This window comes from Macaca mulatta, chromosome 7, assembly GCF_049350105.2.
Source record: "Macaca mulatta isolate MMU2019108-1 chromosome 7, T2T-MMU8v2.0, whole genome shotgun sequence".
Classification (NCBI taxonomy): domain Eukaryota; kingdom Metazoa; phylum Chordata; class Mammalia; order Primates; family Cercopithecidae; genus Macaca; species Macaca mulatta.
This window is the reverse complement of record NC_133412.1, coordinates 108,541,540-108,557,125: the sequence shown is the minus strand read 5'-3', so window position 1 is coordinate 108,557,125 and position 15,586 is coordinate 108,541,540. Positions and strand designations below refer to the sequence as shown.

Genomic DNA, 15,586 nt, shown 5'->3' with positions numbered 1-15,586 from the left:
TTTATTTATTTATTTTTATTTATTTATTTATTTTTGAGACAGAGTCTCACTCTGTCACCCAGGCTGGAGTGCAGTAGCGCAGTTTCAGCTCACTGCAACCTCCACCTCTTGGGTTCAAGCAGTTCTCCTGACTCAACCTCCTAAGTAGCTGAGATTACAGACACCTGCTACCACACCTGGCTAATTTTTGTATTTTTAGTAGAGACAGGGTTTCACCATGTTGGCCAGGCTGGTCTTGAACCCCTGACCTCAGGTGATCCACTCGCCTCAGCCTCCCAAAGTGTTAAGATTACAGGCGTGAGCCCCTGCACCCAGCCTGTTTATAATATTTTAAAAACCTAGAATAGGCCAAGCACAGTGGCTCACACCTGTAATCCCAGCACTTTGGGAGGACAAGGCAAGTGGATTCCTTGAGTCAAGACCAGCCTGGGTGACATGGGCGACATTGACAAACCCTATCTCTAAAAAAAAAAAAAAAAACAGAATAAGCCAAAAACTGTCAACTGTCAATTAATTGCTGTTGTTTAAATAACTATGGTGCTTATAATGAAATACCATAGAGCTATGAAATAGAATGTGACATAGCTTAACATAGAAGGATGCATTAAATAAGAAAGTAAGATGCAAAGCTGTATGAATAGGGTATGGTGGTGTTTACGGGGTGACAAAAATATTCTGGAATTAAATAGTGGTAATTGGCTGCATAACATTGTGGCTCTACTAAAAGCCGCTGAACTGTACAGTTTAAAATGGCTAAAATGATAAATTTTATGTTGTATAGATTTTACTTCAATTTTTAAAAAACAGTATGAATAACATGATCCCATTTTTGTGTGAAAAAAAACCATATTTTTTAGTATGTACATAGAAAAAAACCTAGAGAGAAATGGTATAATGGTAGTGATTATCTCTGAGGGTGATAGACACAGTATATTGTTAATAACCATGTTGTATATATCTGTAATGTTTGAAATTTTAATAAACAGAGCACTTAGAACTTTCATATCCAGAAAAAAAGATACTAAATGACTTGAAAAGTAGAGAAAGAGGTCTAATTATCTGAGAACAAATAACTGAACCAGTAAAAAATTCCTTTCAAAGATAACTCAAAATAACTATTTCAGTGGAAATTGCATTATTTCAGAATCATGGGATTGTAAAGGTTTTTTTTGTGTGTACACTTCCTTAATAAAGAAAAAGGAGAACATGTACAAACCCTTCTTCAATGTAGTTAGGTGCTAAAATTTAACCTTCATTGAGACTGAAAATGTAAACACTCATTTGTCTAGGAGATATTGGTTACTAAAGTCTGTGTACCCTGAATTATGCTTCTGTTGCCAACCAAAGCATCTGCTGGGTCCTGACCTTCAGACAATAAAAGTAATTAATTATAAGACTCATGATCAGAAGATTGGGATTCTGGTCCCAGCTAAACCACTAATTTGCCATGTGAATAGATCCAAATCCTTTCATCTTTCTATACTTCCATTTCTTTCTTTCTAAAAATGGGGAGACGGTACTGAAAGAGATCAGGATATGCCAGCTCAAAATATGCCACTTTGGCATAAGGATTATTTTGAGCTGAAGGTAACTGATGCAGGAAAAGTTATCTGCCCTCCCTTTATCTGCCTAAAGACAGAGCATACATTTTCCTTTGAGGAAGGTACCCCTCTATGCCAGGAAAATGAGAATGACTCATTACCAGAGATGTTACACCAAGATGACTCCTCAAAAACAAGCCCTACTAAAATAACCCTTATCTTCCATTAGTTTCCTCCATATATTTCCTAGTCACTTCCCACAATATTTGTCCCTTGAAGCCCAAACCCATCTTTTTTTGTCAAGAAGGGTATACAAACTCCAGGTTCTGGCCAGGTGCAGTGGCTCACACCTGTAACCCAGCACTATGGGAGGCTGAGGCGGGTGGATTACTTGAAGTCAGGAGTTCAAGACCAGCCTGGCCGACATGGCGAAACCCCGATGCTACTAAACAATAAATACAAAAATTAGTGGGGCACGGTGGCACATGCCTGTAGTCCAAGCTACTCAGGAGACTGAGACAGGAGAATCACTTGAAACTGGGAGGCAGAGGCTGCAGTGAGCTGAGACTATGCCACTGCACTCCAGCCTGGGCGACAGAGTGAAACTCCATCTCAAAAAAAAAAAAAAAAAAAAATTCAGATTCTGAGCACGTCTTTGAGTTTTCACATCATCTCTGTGAAGCTTCCATGCATTTAAAAGTATTAATATCAATAAAAATCATACCTTTTTTCCTGTTAATCTGTCTTTAGTCAGTTAAATTTGCAGGCCTCATTCGCTGAAACCAGGTGGGAAGACAAAATATTTTTCATCCTGAGGAGTACTAAATAGAATGGTAACCTTAGGTGCTTACATAAGAAATTGAAAAGCCAATCAAAATACTACACTCAGAAAATTCCATTTAGGGCAGTGCATATTATTTTATACAATCTTAAAAGTGTCTGTTATGGCAACTAAGCACAGGGACATGGCCAAATGTACATGTTTGTGAGGACAGACACTAGACTGTATACTGACATGACATTTTGAAAACGTAGAAGTGAGGCATTTATAAAAGAGTGAAGGCCGGGGGTGGTGGCTCACACCTGTAATTTCAGCACTTTGGGAGACCGAGGCGAGCGGATCACTTGAAGTCAGGAGTTTGAGACCAGCCTGGCCAACATGGTGAAACCCCATCTCTACTAAAAATTTAAAAAAAAAAAATTAGCCAGGTGTGGTGGTGGGCACCTGTAATCCCAGCTACTCAGGAGGCTGAGGCAGGAGAATCACTTGAACCCGGGAGGCGGAGGTTGCAGTGAACCAAGATCGCACCACTGCACTCCAGCATGGGCAACAGAGTGAGACTTCGTCTCAAAGAAATAAAATTTTTTTAAAAAAAGAGTGAAAAGCAGGGCCAAGATTAGGGCCCAGATCTCCTTCCCACCACTTCCTTCCAAAATGTTGGCCTGTGATAATCACAGCTACAACAACTTCTCTTTAATACCTAGATATAAATCTTGTTCAATAAAAACAATTAGCAGAAGAGAGAACATTCAACAGCTGCAATTACCTAAATGTCCCTCCAGTAACCATTTGAATGACTAAATCCCGTACATTGATTGTTTCAGTGAATGATAATTAAAACCAAATAACCTGTAGGCTCATTTGATTCTACAGTGACAAAACTAAACCTCTAGACATTATATTGCAAAGCCCTGAATTGAGCCAGGCAAAGCAAAACAAAAGTACAGGAGAATTGAGTGGTGGATGGAAGGGTGCTGGTGCACACTAGAGAAGAAAGAAGGCGATAGACACCCTTCACAAGCACAATTAACTTACCAGTAGATGGGGGAGCCCTGCGACACCACTCCCTAGTCAGGGAGACTCCTTCCAGGCTTTGTATGTGGAATGGTGTAGTTAGATTAATAACTGCTTCCTACTATTTCCTTCATGTTCCATAAACCAACATGCACCTCACTCTGCCCTCTGAAACATTGCTTCCCTTATTGTTGAATCCTTTACCCAATTCCGTAAAGCCTACTGGGAATACTGTTTTGGGGTTAGACATATGATTAAAGACTTTGTGGGGTTTTTTAAAATCTAAGGTAAGAATTTTGCCAGACAAATATGGACTAAGATTGGATAGGCCTTGTTTTCCATATTTATCATACAGAGAGGGAGCATCATCCTGATTAAGTTAAAGCAGAGATTGCGTTACACTCATCATTGTGCCCTCAGAGGTCAGTGAAGCACACAGTAAGTTCACAAAAATACTCTTTGAACTAAACTTAACGCAAAGTATATCGAACTAAAATCTATGTCTAACAATATTAATGCACAAATTGTACATTAATAAATCATTCCAAAGCACCATGTTTGTTGCAATTTTTAAATACTTAAAATAGCAGGTGGGCAGACTTGATAAATTGTTGCTCTACAGTATAAGTTAATGCCAGGATCTCAGCTTTCCTCTGCAGGACAAGCACTTCTAGGTAGATGTCAAAGTCAAAAGTTTGGGTAGTTCAGTACCTTCTATAATCTATAGTTCAGCACCTTCTATAATCTATCAGTGAATCAACACTTACAAAGCACTTACTATGTGCTCGGCATTGTTCCAGCCACAAGACTAGAATGGGGAGTCGTCTGGGATCGGCTGAAAATGCTGGAAGGCTCTTTCCCAGTAAACTACAAATTACCCCCAAAGCCCTATTTTCTTGGAATTTGTACTAAGAATCCCACATCTGCAAGCAATGTATTTTCAAATAGTGCAATTTTAATAGCCTGCGTGTTGAATGGGACCTATATGTAATGGCATCTGTGATGCACTAAAATAGAGAAGGTCACAAGGGGCCAGGTTCGGTGGCTCACGCCTGTAATTCCAGTACTTTGGGAGGCCAAGGCGAGTGGATCACTTGAGCCCAGGAGTTCAAGACCAACCTGGGTAACATAGTGAAACCCAGTTTCTACAAAAAGTGAGGTTAAGGCTGCATTAAGCCGTGATTGAGCCACTGCACTCCAGTCTGGGTGACAAAGCCTATCTGAATCAGTCAATCAATAAAAAGTCACAAAATCCCCAACACTATAAATAAAAAAAAAAAAAAAACTGTAGAAAACACAGTACCAACTTCTCTCCTATTAATCTTAAAATAAATCTGTTTTTCATTATGGTAAACCTGTTGGATGTTTGATTGTTTTGGTTTAGGAGAAAGGGTCTCATGTTGCCCAGGCCGAATTATGCCCAGGAGTTATTCCAAGGCTCAAACTCCTGGCCTTAAGCAATCCTCCTGCCTCAGCCCCCACCCTCCCACCCCACACCGAGTAACTGGGACAACAGGCCACATGGCAAGAGGCTTGAATTTTGTTGTTGTTGTTGTTACCATGCACATATTACCCATCACCACCCTTACACCGCGCCCCCAACAACAAATCTGCGCCTAAAATGACACTGTTTGAATTTATCTTTTAGGAGACCATCCAGGTTCTTTAAAGTTGTCAAAAGCCCTGTCTCTTTAGCAATGCTGGGCCAGAAAAAAGCACTACTATACTTGGATTAATTTTTAGATGTTTAAAGACCTAACTGGGAAAAATTAAAATTTAAAGTAATTAGAAGACAATTTAGAAGATTCTCTGTGACATCTGGACACAAACAAGATGAAAGGCATAAAACAAAACACATGTATTAAATTAAACTACATTAAAATGTAAAGATTCTGCCGGGTGTGGTGGCTCACACCAGTAATTCCAGCACTTTGGGAGGCTGAGGCGGGTGGATCATGAGGTCAAGACATCTAGACCATCCTGGCCAACATGGTGAAACCCTGTCTCTACTAAAAATACAAAAATTAGCCAGGCGTGGTGGCAGGCACCTGTAGTCCCAGCTACTTGGGAGGCTGAGTCAAGAGAATCACTTGAACCCTGGAGGTAGAGGTTACAGTGAGCCAAGATTAAACCCCTGCACTCTAGCCTGGTGACAGAGCGAGACTCCATCTCAAAAAAAAAAAAGTAAATCTTCTCCAAATCAACGCAGGAACAGAAAACCAAATACAGCATGTTCTCACTTATAAGTGGGAGTTAAACATTAGGAACTCATGGAAATGAAGATGGAAACAATAGATATGGGGACTACTAGACCAGCAGGAGGGAATGGGGCAAGAATTGAAAAACTACCTACTGGCTACTATACTCACTATCCAGGGTGACAAGATCATTTGTACTCCACACCTCAACATCAAGCAATGTATGCATGTAACAAACCTGCACATGCACTCCCTGAATCTAAAATAAAAGCTGACATTATTTAAAAACAACAAAAAGTAAAGCTTCTCTATGATAATAGTTACCACTTTTTTGGGGGGGTGGTTATAAAAATTTATTATACGTAAAGAATATTACCACTAACAAATACAGACAGGCTAGGACACCGTGGTACTGGGTGGAAGACGGCTAGCTCTTTGGAAAGTGAAAGGTTTGGGTGGCGGGGGCCTCATGCCATGCTGATTGGTCAGTAGACGGAGGCACATGCCAAACACCACAGAGCATCAGGGCATCAGGTGCCTGCTCTGTGTGCCCACAGGTGTTCCCTGTCTTATCTGGGCCTTCGAAGGGAGCACACCCAGAAGCGAGCAACTGAAGCCAAGGGGCTTCCAAAATGCCCCTTCCAGGCCTGTCTCTGAAGTCACAGCAACACCATTTTAAGCAATATGTTTAATTGGATGATTTCCACAAACTATTCACGAAGTTTCTAACCAGCACAATTCAGTGAAGTACAAAACGCTGAGTTACAGGCTGTGGGAAGAGAAGGCAGCACCAATGGTGGCACCTTCCAATCCTGGTTGTTCTAGGGGCAGGGAGAGGGGAAGGTCTTCTTTTAAACCAATCCCCTCATTTCAATGTGCAAAAGAATTACTCCAATCGATATTAAATTGTATTGAAAACGAAATGGACTAAAAAGCAAATACTACTCTATGTAGAGGTGGCAGGGGAAGAAAGAATGAGTCCTTCAAAGCAGGAAGGGAGATAGCAGGGGGAAGGTTCTGCGCCTGGGACCCCGGGTACTCACTCCCGCTGCTCCATTTTTACTTTCGGTGGTCTTAGGAAGGTGCGATTTTTCTTCTCTTTCTTCCCCTTTGTATTGGCTTGGAAGTTTCGCCAGCTGTCCACACCACCATCTCGACTTTCCTCAGAGTTTTTCTGCCGCTCTCTTTCTCGTTTGGCTTTTTCTTGAGCTTCAATCTCTTCTTCCCTTTGTCGTTTCCTTCATGCATCTCTTTGGCTTCTCTCTCTTTGCTTTTAATTTCCAGCTGAGCAAAGAGTTTCATTGTCTGTTTATATACAGCTTGTTTGAACAGCTCAGGATCACCCTCCTCTACAATCGTAGGTTTTCCTTCCTTCTTTAATTGTTTTTCTCGCTCTTTCACAGTGTGTTCCACGTATTCTTTTCCTGCCCGAATTACATCCAGGGCCCTCTTCTTTTGCTCCTGATCCGGTAGCAACTTGTAAGCTTTGTCCACAGCTTCAAAAGCCTTTTGTGCTCTGTCAGCATCATCTTGATTTTTGTCAGCATGCACCAAGATGGATAACTGCCGAAACCTCTTTTTTATTTCTTCTTTTTTATTTCACCAAGATGGATAACTGCCGAAACCTCTTTTTTATTTCTTCATCTGTAACTTCAGGATCTATCTGAAGAACCTCAAATGGGTTCAAATTGAAGTAAGAGGAACTAGGACTAGTCAGTCTTTCCGTCTGATTTTTGGATGTTAGAACCAAGTCTTCCTTCTCTATTTGTTTCACCTGAAGATAATGCCAGGGAGAACAAGCACCAGGCAGTCCCAGGAAAACATCCTTGGTGTGACTGTTAGAATTGGAATGCTAGTTGGAATGAATATCCTCTATGCTATATGCTGTCTTTATTCCTCACTAGAAGGTCATAAATGCTTCCTCCGTGCTGCCTCCGCTGCTCAAAGTCCCTCTCTCTCCTGAAGCCGCCATTTCCCCACTACTTTTTTAAAAAGTTAAAATCTATAGACAGAAATTATATTTAAGAGTGTAAATTGGCCGGGCGCAGTGGCTTACGCCTGTAATCCCAGCACTTTGGGAGGCCAAGGTGGGCGAATTACAAGGTCAGGAGATCCAGACCATCCTGGCTAACACACCCGTCTCTACTAAAAATAGAAAAAAATTAGCCGGGCGAGGTGGCGGGCGCCTGTAGTCCCAGCTACTCGGTAGGCTGAGGCAGAAGAATGGCGTGAGCCCGGGAGGTGGAGCTGCAGTGAGCTGAGATTGCACCACTGCACTCCAGCTTGGGCAACAGAGTGAGACTTCATCTTTAAAAAAATAATAATAAAATAAAATAAAATGTTTCAAGCGCTGCCTGTATGGACAGATGAGATGTTACTTCAGCTTAATAAATTAATATTCAATGTATTAAAGTAACAAAAACATTACTGAAGTTTTTTTTTAAAAAAAGAGTGTAAATTAGCACAATCACTTTAAAGACAATTTGTCTAAATCTCATAAATGTGTAAATACACATATCCTATAACCCAGCAATTTTGTAAAATTATAGCAAGAACAGTAATTCTCAAACTTTAGTGTGCATCAGAATCACTGAAGAACTTATTAAAAGAGTTTGGTAGGCCCCACCCCACCCCACCCCACCCCACCCCAGTTTCTGATTTTGTAAGCCTGGGTTAAAGCTCAAGAATTTACATTTCTAACTTCCAGGTCATACTGATGCTGCTGGTTCATGCACCACACTTTGAGTATCACTGCCCTGAAGAAACCATCATATATGTGCCTAAGGGGACACATACAAAAAATGTTCACCATAGTATTGTCTATCACTGGTAAGGAAATGGATGAATAAATGTAGAATATAGCAATGAAGTTATGTGAATGAACAACATGAATCCATATGAGTAAATCTCAAATCATAATCTTGAGTGGAAAAGTAATTTGCAAAAGGATACATTTAAGAGGCCATTTATCTAAGATTTAATAATAGTATTAATATCCATTATCTACAGATACATTCATATGTACCAAAAGTATGAAAAGCTAGGAAGAATACATATTGGCAAAGGAGTAAGGGAATTGAGATTGCAAAGAGCTTCAAAAGGGGCTTCCATTGTATCTATAATACTGTGTTTTATTAAAACTGACCTAAAGCTCACCCCTTTCCAATGCCCTGCCTTACCCTCCTACCCTGGAAAAGAGAGTTAGTAGAAACATGAGATCATCCATCCTGTCTAGAGAAAGGCTGCAGAGGATGGTAGAATGGGAACATCCCTCTCTGCACACAAATAATGCAGGAATGAGGATGATCTATTTCACTATTTTTTTTCCCGATCTTCCAAGAAAACTTGAACATTATTATCTGCCTATATTGACAAAAGAAAACAAAAAGGATAAGGATAGTGTTTTGTTTTTGTTTTATTTTGCTTTGTTTGGGACAGGGTCTTTCTCTGTTGCCCAGGCTGGAGTGAAGTGGCATGACCATGGTTCACTGCAGCCACAGTGCCTTTCTTTAGAGAATGGATATATTTTGTCATCATAGTGCATGAGAGGCACAGTAGGAGTCACAAAATCATCAATAATAACAATACTGACATTTGCATAGTACCCCATTTTCAAGCTGTTTTTCTGTAGAACACAGAAAGACACAGTTATATCAAGTAAAAGAAATGCAACATACCCTGATAATGACTTGGTCCCTGACCCCCAAAAACAAAAATTTCCTTCTTCCTATGAATGTATATAACAAATTGTCTTGAAATTGACTGTGCTAATTTACACTCCTAAGTATCATTTCAAAGTCTTGGCCGGGCACATTGGCTCAAGCCTATAATCCCCACACTTTGGGAGGCCAGGGCGGGCGGATCACCTGAGGTCAGGAGTTTGAGACCAGCTTGGCCAACACAATGAAACCCCGTCTCTACTAAAAATACAAAATTAGCTGGGCATGGTGGCACATGCCTATAATCCCACCTACTCACTCAGGAGGTTGAGGCAGGAGAATCACTTGAACCCGGGAGGCAGAGGTTGCAGTGATTGCGCCATTATGCTCCAGCCTGGGCAACATGAGCAAAACTCCATCTCAAGAAGAAAAAGCACCAAGGTCTACAGCTTAACTTTTTTTTTAGGTAACTGTTGTCATAGAGAAACTTTGCATCTTAATATATTTTAATATTTGTCCTTACATTTTGTACATTTGGTCTTGTTTATGCTCAGACGTCATAATTTCCTATGTTGTCTTTCAACAACTTCCTGTGAACCAAATCTTGGCTCAATTCTTATCTTCCTATGATCTCAGCTCCCCAGAAACTTCTAAAACTATCACCTCCACACGGAGGCCTTCCTGACTATATAGTCCAAAATAGCATCTCCAATCTCTCTCCAGTTCCTTTCCCTACTTGATATCTGTACATAGTATTTATCACTATGTGACGTTATCTTATATATTACCTTGTTTACTGTCTTTCACTCTATCTAGAATATAAGCTTCGTAACACACAGACTTGTTCCTGGGCGTGTCTAGGCTCAACAACAATGCATGGCCACTAGTAGGGGCCCAATAAATATTTGCTAGATGAATGAATGAATCTGCCTTTCTGTCGCTGTTCATCTTTCTTCCTATTAATATTCTCTCCACTAATTGTGTACATCCTTCAGCGGCTGGTGCACTGCCAATGTACCAAGATATTTCAGTCTTTTGTTTTTAGTTCAATCCCACATTTCCACTGTATAAAAGGCTGCCCTTAAGTCTCACATTTTCCATTAACAGCATTTTATTTCTACAAAGTAAAACACTCAAAATTGGGTTCCCTTTGCTACCAACTCTTACCACGTATTCTCCCCAAATGTTTCAGCCTTTTGTCACTGTTTATCATTCTTAATATATCTCAGAGTAACCCACCTTAAATCTGAAGTAAGCATTGCCATTTACAAAGTATTTTAACACCGATGATCTTAACTCCTCAAACCTTACAAAACTGGGCTTTTATCTAAAGAAATGAAGCTTATGGGCTGGGCGCAGTGGCTCAGGCCTGTAATTTCAGCACTTTGGGAGCCGAGGTGGGTGGATCACCAGGTCAGGAGTTCAAGACGAGCCTGACCAAGATGGTGAAACCACGTCTCTACTAAAAATACAAAAAAATTAGACAGGCGCGGTGGCGGACTCCTGTAATCCCAGCTACTCAGGAGGCTGAGGCAGAGAATTGCTTGAACCTGGGAGGCGGAGGTAGCAGAGAGCTGAGATGGCACCACGGCACGCCAGCCTGGGCAACAGAGCAAGGCTCCGTCTCAGAAAAGAAAAGAAAAGAGCTTATGTTCACACAAAAACCTGTACATGAATATTTATAGCAGTTTCATTTGTAAGAGCCCAAAACTGTAAACAACTATTCTTCAACAGTTGAATGGATAAACTGGTACCCCCATATAATGGTGCACTACTCATTAATAAGAAGGAAAAAACTATTAACACATATAGCAATGTGGATAGATTTCAAAGGCATTACACTGAGTGAAAAAAGCCAATCTCAAAAGTTGAAATATTATATAATTCCATTTATGTAACATTCTCAAAATGACAAAATTATAATGATGGCAAATGGATCAGTCAGTGCCAGGGCTTAGGGACAGGGGACAGTGTGACTATGAGGGATAATACAAGGAGTTTATTTGTGATGATAGCACAATTCTGTATCCTGATCATGGTAGTGGTTACACAACCCTATATATGAGACAGAATTTCATAGAACTTGTATACTGAAAAAAAGTTGTGTAAGAACTGTGAAATCTGAATAAGATCTGTAGTTATGATTAACATTGTACCAGCATCATTTTGCTGGTTTTGATAATATTAGCACTGAAGAAAGATGGGTGAAGGATATAGGGAACTCTCTATACTATTTTGCAACTTCTTATGAACATAAATTTTTTCAAAATAAAAAGTTTAAATGATGTATAATTATAGGAATTATATATAAAATATGAAAACTGACACTTTTAATTAGAACTATCAACTAAAAAATTTACATTGAGGAGATTCTCAACTGCAAACACTAGCACCATTTTTTTTTTTTTTTTTTTTTTTTTTTTTTTTTTTTTTTTTTTTTTGAGACAGAGTCTCACTCTGTTTCCCAGGCTGAAATGCAGTGGCACAGTCTCGTCTCACTGCTGCCTCAGCCTTCCAGCTTCAAGCAATTCTCCTGTCTCAGCCTCCTGAGTAGCTGGGAATATAGGTGCCCTCCACAACACCCAGCTAATTTTTGTATTTTTAGTACAGACAGGGTTTCACCATGTTGGCCAGACTGGTCTTGAACTCCTGGCCTCAAGTGATCCTCCCACCTCGGCTTCCCAAAGTGATGGGATTACAGATGTGAGCCACCACGCTTGGCCTAGCACCATGTTTAATACTGTGTAGTTCTGCATATTCTGACCCATTCCGAAAACTTAATAAAAGAGTGACACCCTAAATTGGTACCCAATAGTCATGATTAATAAGAAGCAAATTTAATTTTACTAACCTAGAGCCAAAGTTGCCAATCAAAGTTTTAAGAATAATTGCTTACACTGAGATAGTCTGTTTTCACTTCTGTAAGCCAAGGTCTGTCATCAACTGTGCAGGAACCACCAAAAATGCAATGTGATTACAGAGGCATGGGTTTAATTGAATGTGCTAAATAAAACCTTGTTATATGCAAAAATCTAATGTAATTTTAATCTGTAATCCTTCACTTGTGAATTTTGTCTGAATTATGTATATATGGTACACATAATTTTGTAAATAAACACCTACTTATTAAACAACAACAAAAAACCACCATTAACCCTGTGGCAGTCATAGTGATAGCAAGTGGCAGCAGCAACAGCAGTGCACATGTGTTAGGGCTCTCCAAAGGCACTGTGGTAAGGGTTCACATCGATTCATTTCCTCCTCACAACAGCCATCTGAGGAAGTATCAGCCCTTTATACAGATAAAAGTATTGAGACACAGAGAGGTTAAGTAACTTATCTAAGTTACAGAGGTACTAACAGTAACTGGCAGAGCAGGGAATTTCTGATTCCATGTCTACTGCTTTGCCCATATGTAACAGTGCCTTGATCTTTACCTGCCTCTTTACTTTCAGCTTCCCTTCTGTCAATCCATGTATAAGTTTTCCCATTGCTGCCATAACAAATTACCACAAATTTAGTGGCTTAAACAATACGAATGTATTATGTAACAATTCTGAAGGTCAGAAGTCCAAAATGAATCTCACTGGGCTGAAATCAAGGGGGCAGCAGAACTGTGCTCTTCTGGGGCCCTAGAGAAGACTCAATTTCCTGATCTTTTTCCAGCATCGCTTGGCTTGCGGCCTCATCCCTCCACCTTCAAAGCCAGCAACATCAGGCCATGTCTTTTTCACACTGCCATTTCCCTGTTTCTTTTCTGCTTTCCTCATCTGTTTATAAGTACTCTTATGGTTACACTGGACCCACCTGGATAAGACAGACTAATCTCCCTATCTCAAGGTCATCTGATTAACATCCTTAATCCTATCTGCAGCCTAAATTCCCTTTTGCCATATAACCTAACATAATCACAAATTCTAAGAATTAGGACTAAGATGTCTATCTGGGACGGGCAGTGGGGGCGGGGGACAGCATTGTTCTACCTGTCACTAGCCATAATGCTGGCATTGAAGTAAGCTTTTTATCACTTCAGATGTATTTAACCCTTGCTAAATGTTTCAAATCATATTTCTTTGCTTTTCCTATAAGTTTTATTCAAACTTTTTCATTTATATGTTTATATTCTTGCCTTATTAACAATTCAGCATGGTTTAGGAATACACACTGGAGTAAAGAAAATTATAATTTATGTTCTCACTTATAAGTATGAGCTAAACTATGAGGGCACAAAGGCACAAGAATGATGCAATGAACTTTGGGGACTTGTGGGGGAAGGCTGGGAGGCCGGTGAAGGATGGAAGACTGCATATTGGGTACAGTGTACACTGCTCAGGTGACAGGTGCACTAAAATCTCAGAAATCACCACCAAAGAACTTATCCATGTAACCAAAAACCTCCTGTACCCAAAAAACTATTGAAATAAAAAAATGTAAAAAAGGAAATTATAATTTTAAAAAATCAGGCTGGCTGGCCACAGTGGATCACGCCTGTAATTTCAGCACTTTGGGAGGCCAAGGCAGGTAGATCACGAGGCCGTGAGATCAAGACCATCCTGGCCAACATGGTGAAACCCCGTCTCTACTAAAAATACAAAAATTAGCGGAGCGTGATGGCATGTGCCTGTAGTCCCAGCTACTCAGGAGGCTGAGGCAGGAGAATCGATTGAACCCAGGAGGCAGAGGTGGAAGTGAGTGGAGATCATGCCACTGCACTCCAGCTTGGGCGACAGAGTGAGTCTCCATCTCAAAAAACTAACTAACTAACTAAATAACTAACTAAATAAATAAATAAATAATCAGGCTAATTTGGGGCCAAATCCAATATGCAAATATTTAAATTTCTATGTAGGCCAGGTGCAGTAGCTCACGCCTGTAATCCCAGCACTTTGGAAGGCCAAGGCAGATGGATCGCTTGTGTCCAGGAGTTTGAGACCAGCCTGTGCAACATAGTGAGATCCTGTCTCTATGAAAAACGCAAAAATTAGCTGGATGTGGTTGCACACACCTGCAGTCCAAGATACTCATGAGGCTGAGATGGGAGGATTGCTTGAGCTCAGGAGGTTGAGGCTGCAATGACCTGTGATCACACCAGTGCACTCCAGCCTGGGCAACAGAAGGATACTCTGTCTCAAAAAGAAAGAAAAGGCTGGGCGCGGTGGCTCACACCCATAATCCCAGCACTTTGGGAGGCCAAGGCGGGTGGATCACGAGGTCAGGAGACGGAGACCATCCTGGCCAACATGGTGAAACCCCGTCTCTACTAAAAATACAAAAATTATCCAGGTGTGGTGGCAGGCGCCTGGAGTCCCAGCTACTCAGTAGGCTGAGGCAGGAGAATCGCTTGAACCAGGGAGGCGGAGATTGCAGTGAGCTGAAGTCGCGCCACTGCACTCCAGTCTGGCATCGGAGCGAGACTCCCTCAAAAAAGGAAAGGAAAGGAAAAAGGAGAGGGGAGGGGAGGGGAGGGGAGGGGAAAGGAAAGGAAAAAGGAAAGGAAACGAAAGGAAAAAGGAAAGGAAACGAAAGGAAAAAGGAAAGGAAACGAAAGGAAAAAGGAAAGGAAACGAAAGGAAAAAGGAAAGGAAAGGAAAGGGGAAAAATTGAAAAGAAAATAGTTGTGCCCGCGTCAAAGGAAAAATTGTCTCTGCAGTTCCACTAAGTCCCAGGAGGTGGCGGTAACACCATACAAACCGGTTCCAGCTTGATCTCTTTATTGAAAGAATCCATCTCCTTTTGTCATTGAGGTTACCGCATTTTAGTGTGACTTGATGGGCCCTGTCTGTAATTTAACAATATTGGAATCAAATTCTGATATCTAATCACATGGATGTAAGCTCTATTAGATTTCAATTAGCATTCACTCTAATTTGATTATAAGGCTTCAGCCATTCAAATGGCTAATAGGGAGACATTTAGATAATTGCAGCTGTCTGGGGTTATTACATTTGCTATCATTTTCACAGAGTGATTCATTTAAAGACTGGGCCATAAAATCTGTTTGTGTTGGTGGAAACAAGGCATGATGGCTTACTGGGGTTGGCAGCACTATTAAGCATTTTGCTATTGTGGTCTGGCATTTCGGATTTTTTTAAATTATGATGGCAAATATGATGGATATTTAGGATTAGTGTTTACCATTTATCTGTATTCCAAAGAAATATTCTTTTTTTTTTTTTTTTTTTTTTGAGACGGAGTCTCGCTCTGTTGCCCAGGCTGGAGTGCAGTGATCTCGGCTCACTGCAAGCTCCGCCTCCCGGGTTCACGCCATTCTCCTGCCTCAGCCTCCCGAGTAGCTGGGACTACAGGCGCCCACAACCGCGCCCGGCTAATTTTTTTTTGTATTTTTAGTAGAGACGGGGTTTCACCGTGGTCTCGATCTCCTGACCTTGTGAT

General features: G+C 40.8%; 1 pseudogene across 1 annotated transcript; it reads right to left on the bottom strand.

The window, feature by feature from the left end:
* Nucleotides 1–6,573: 6,573 nt before the first annotated feature.
* LOC695443 (dnaJ homolog subfamily C member 8-like) lies at nt 6,574–7,506 on the bottom strand (annotated as a pseudogene). Its single transcript, XR_013395279.1, has 3 exons — nt 7,439–7,506; nt 7,160–7,318; nt 6,574–7,107 (listed from the first exon to the last, which is right to left on the bottom strand). The product of XR_013395279.1 is annotated as a dnaJ homolog subfamily C member 8-like (transcript).
* Nucleotides 7,507–15,586: the final 8,080 nt, after the last annotated feature.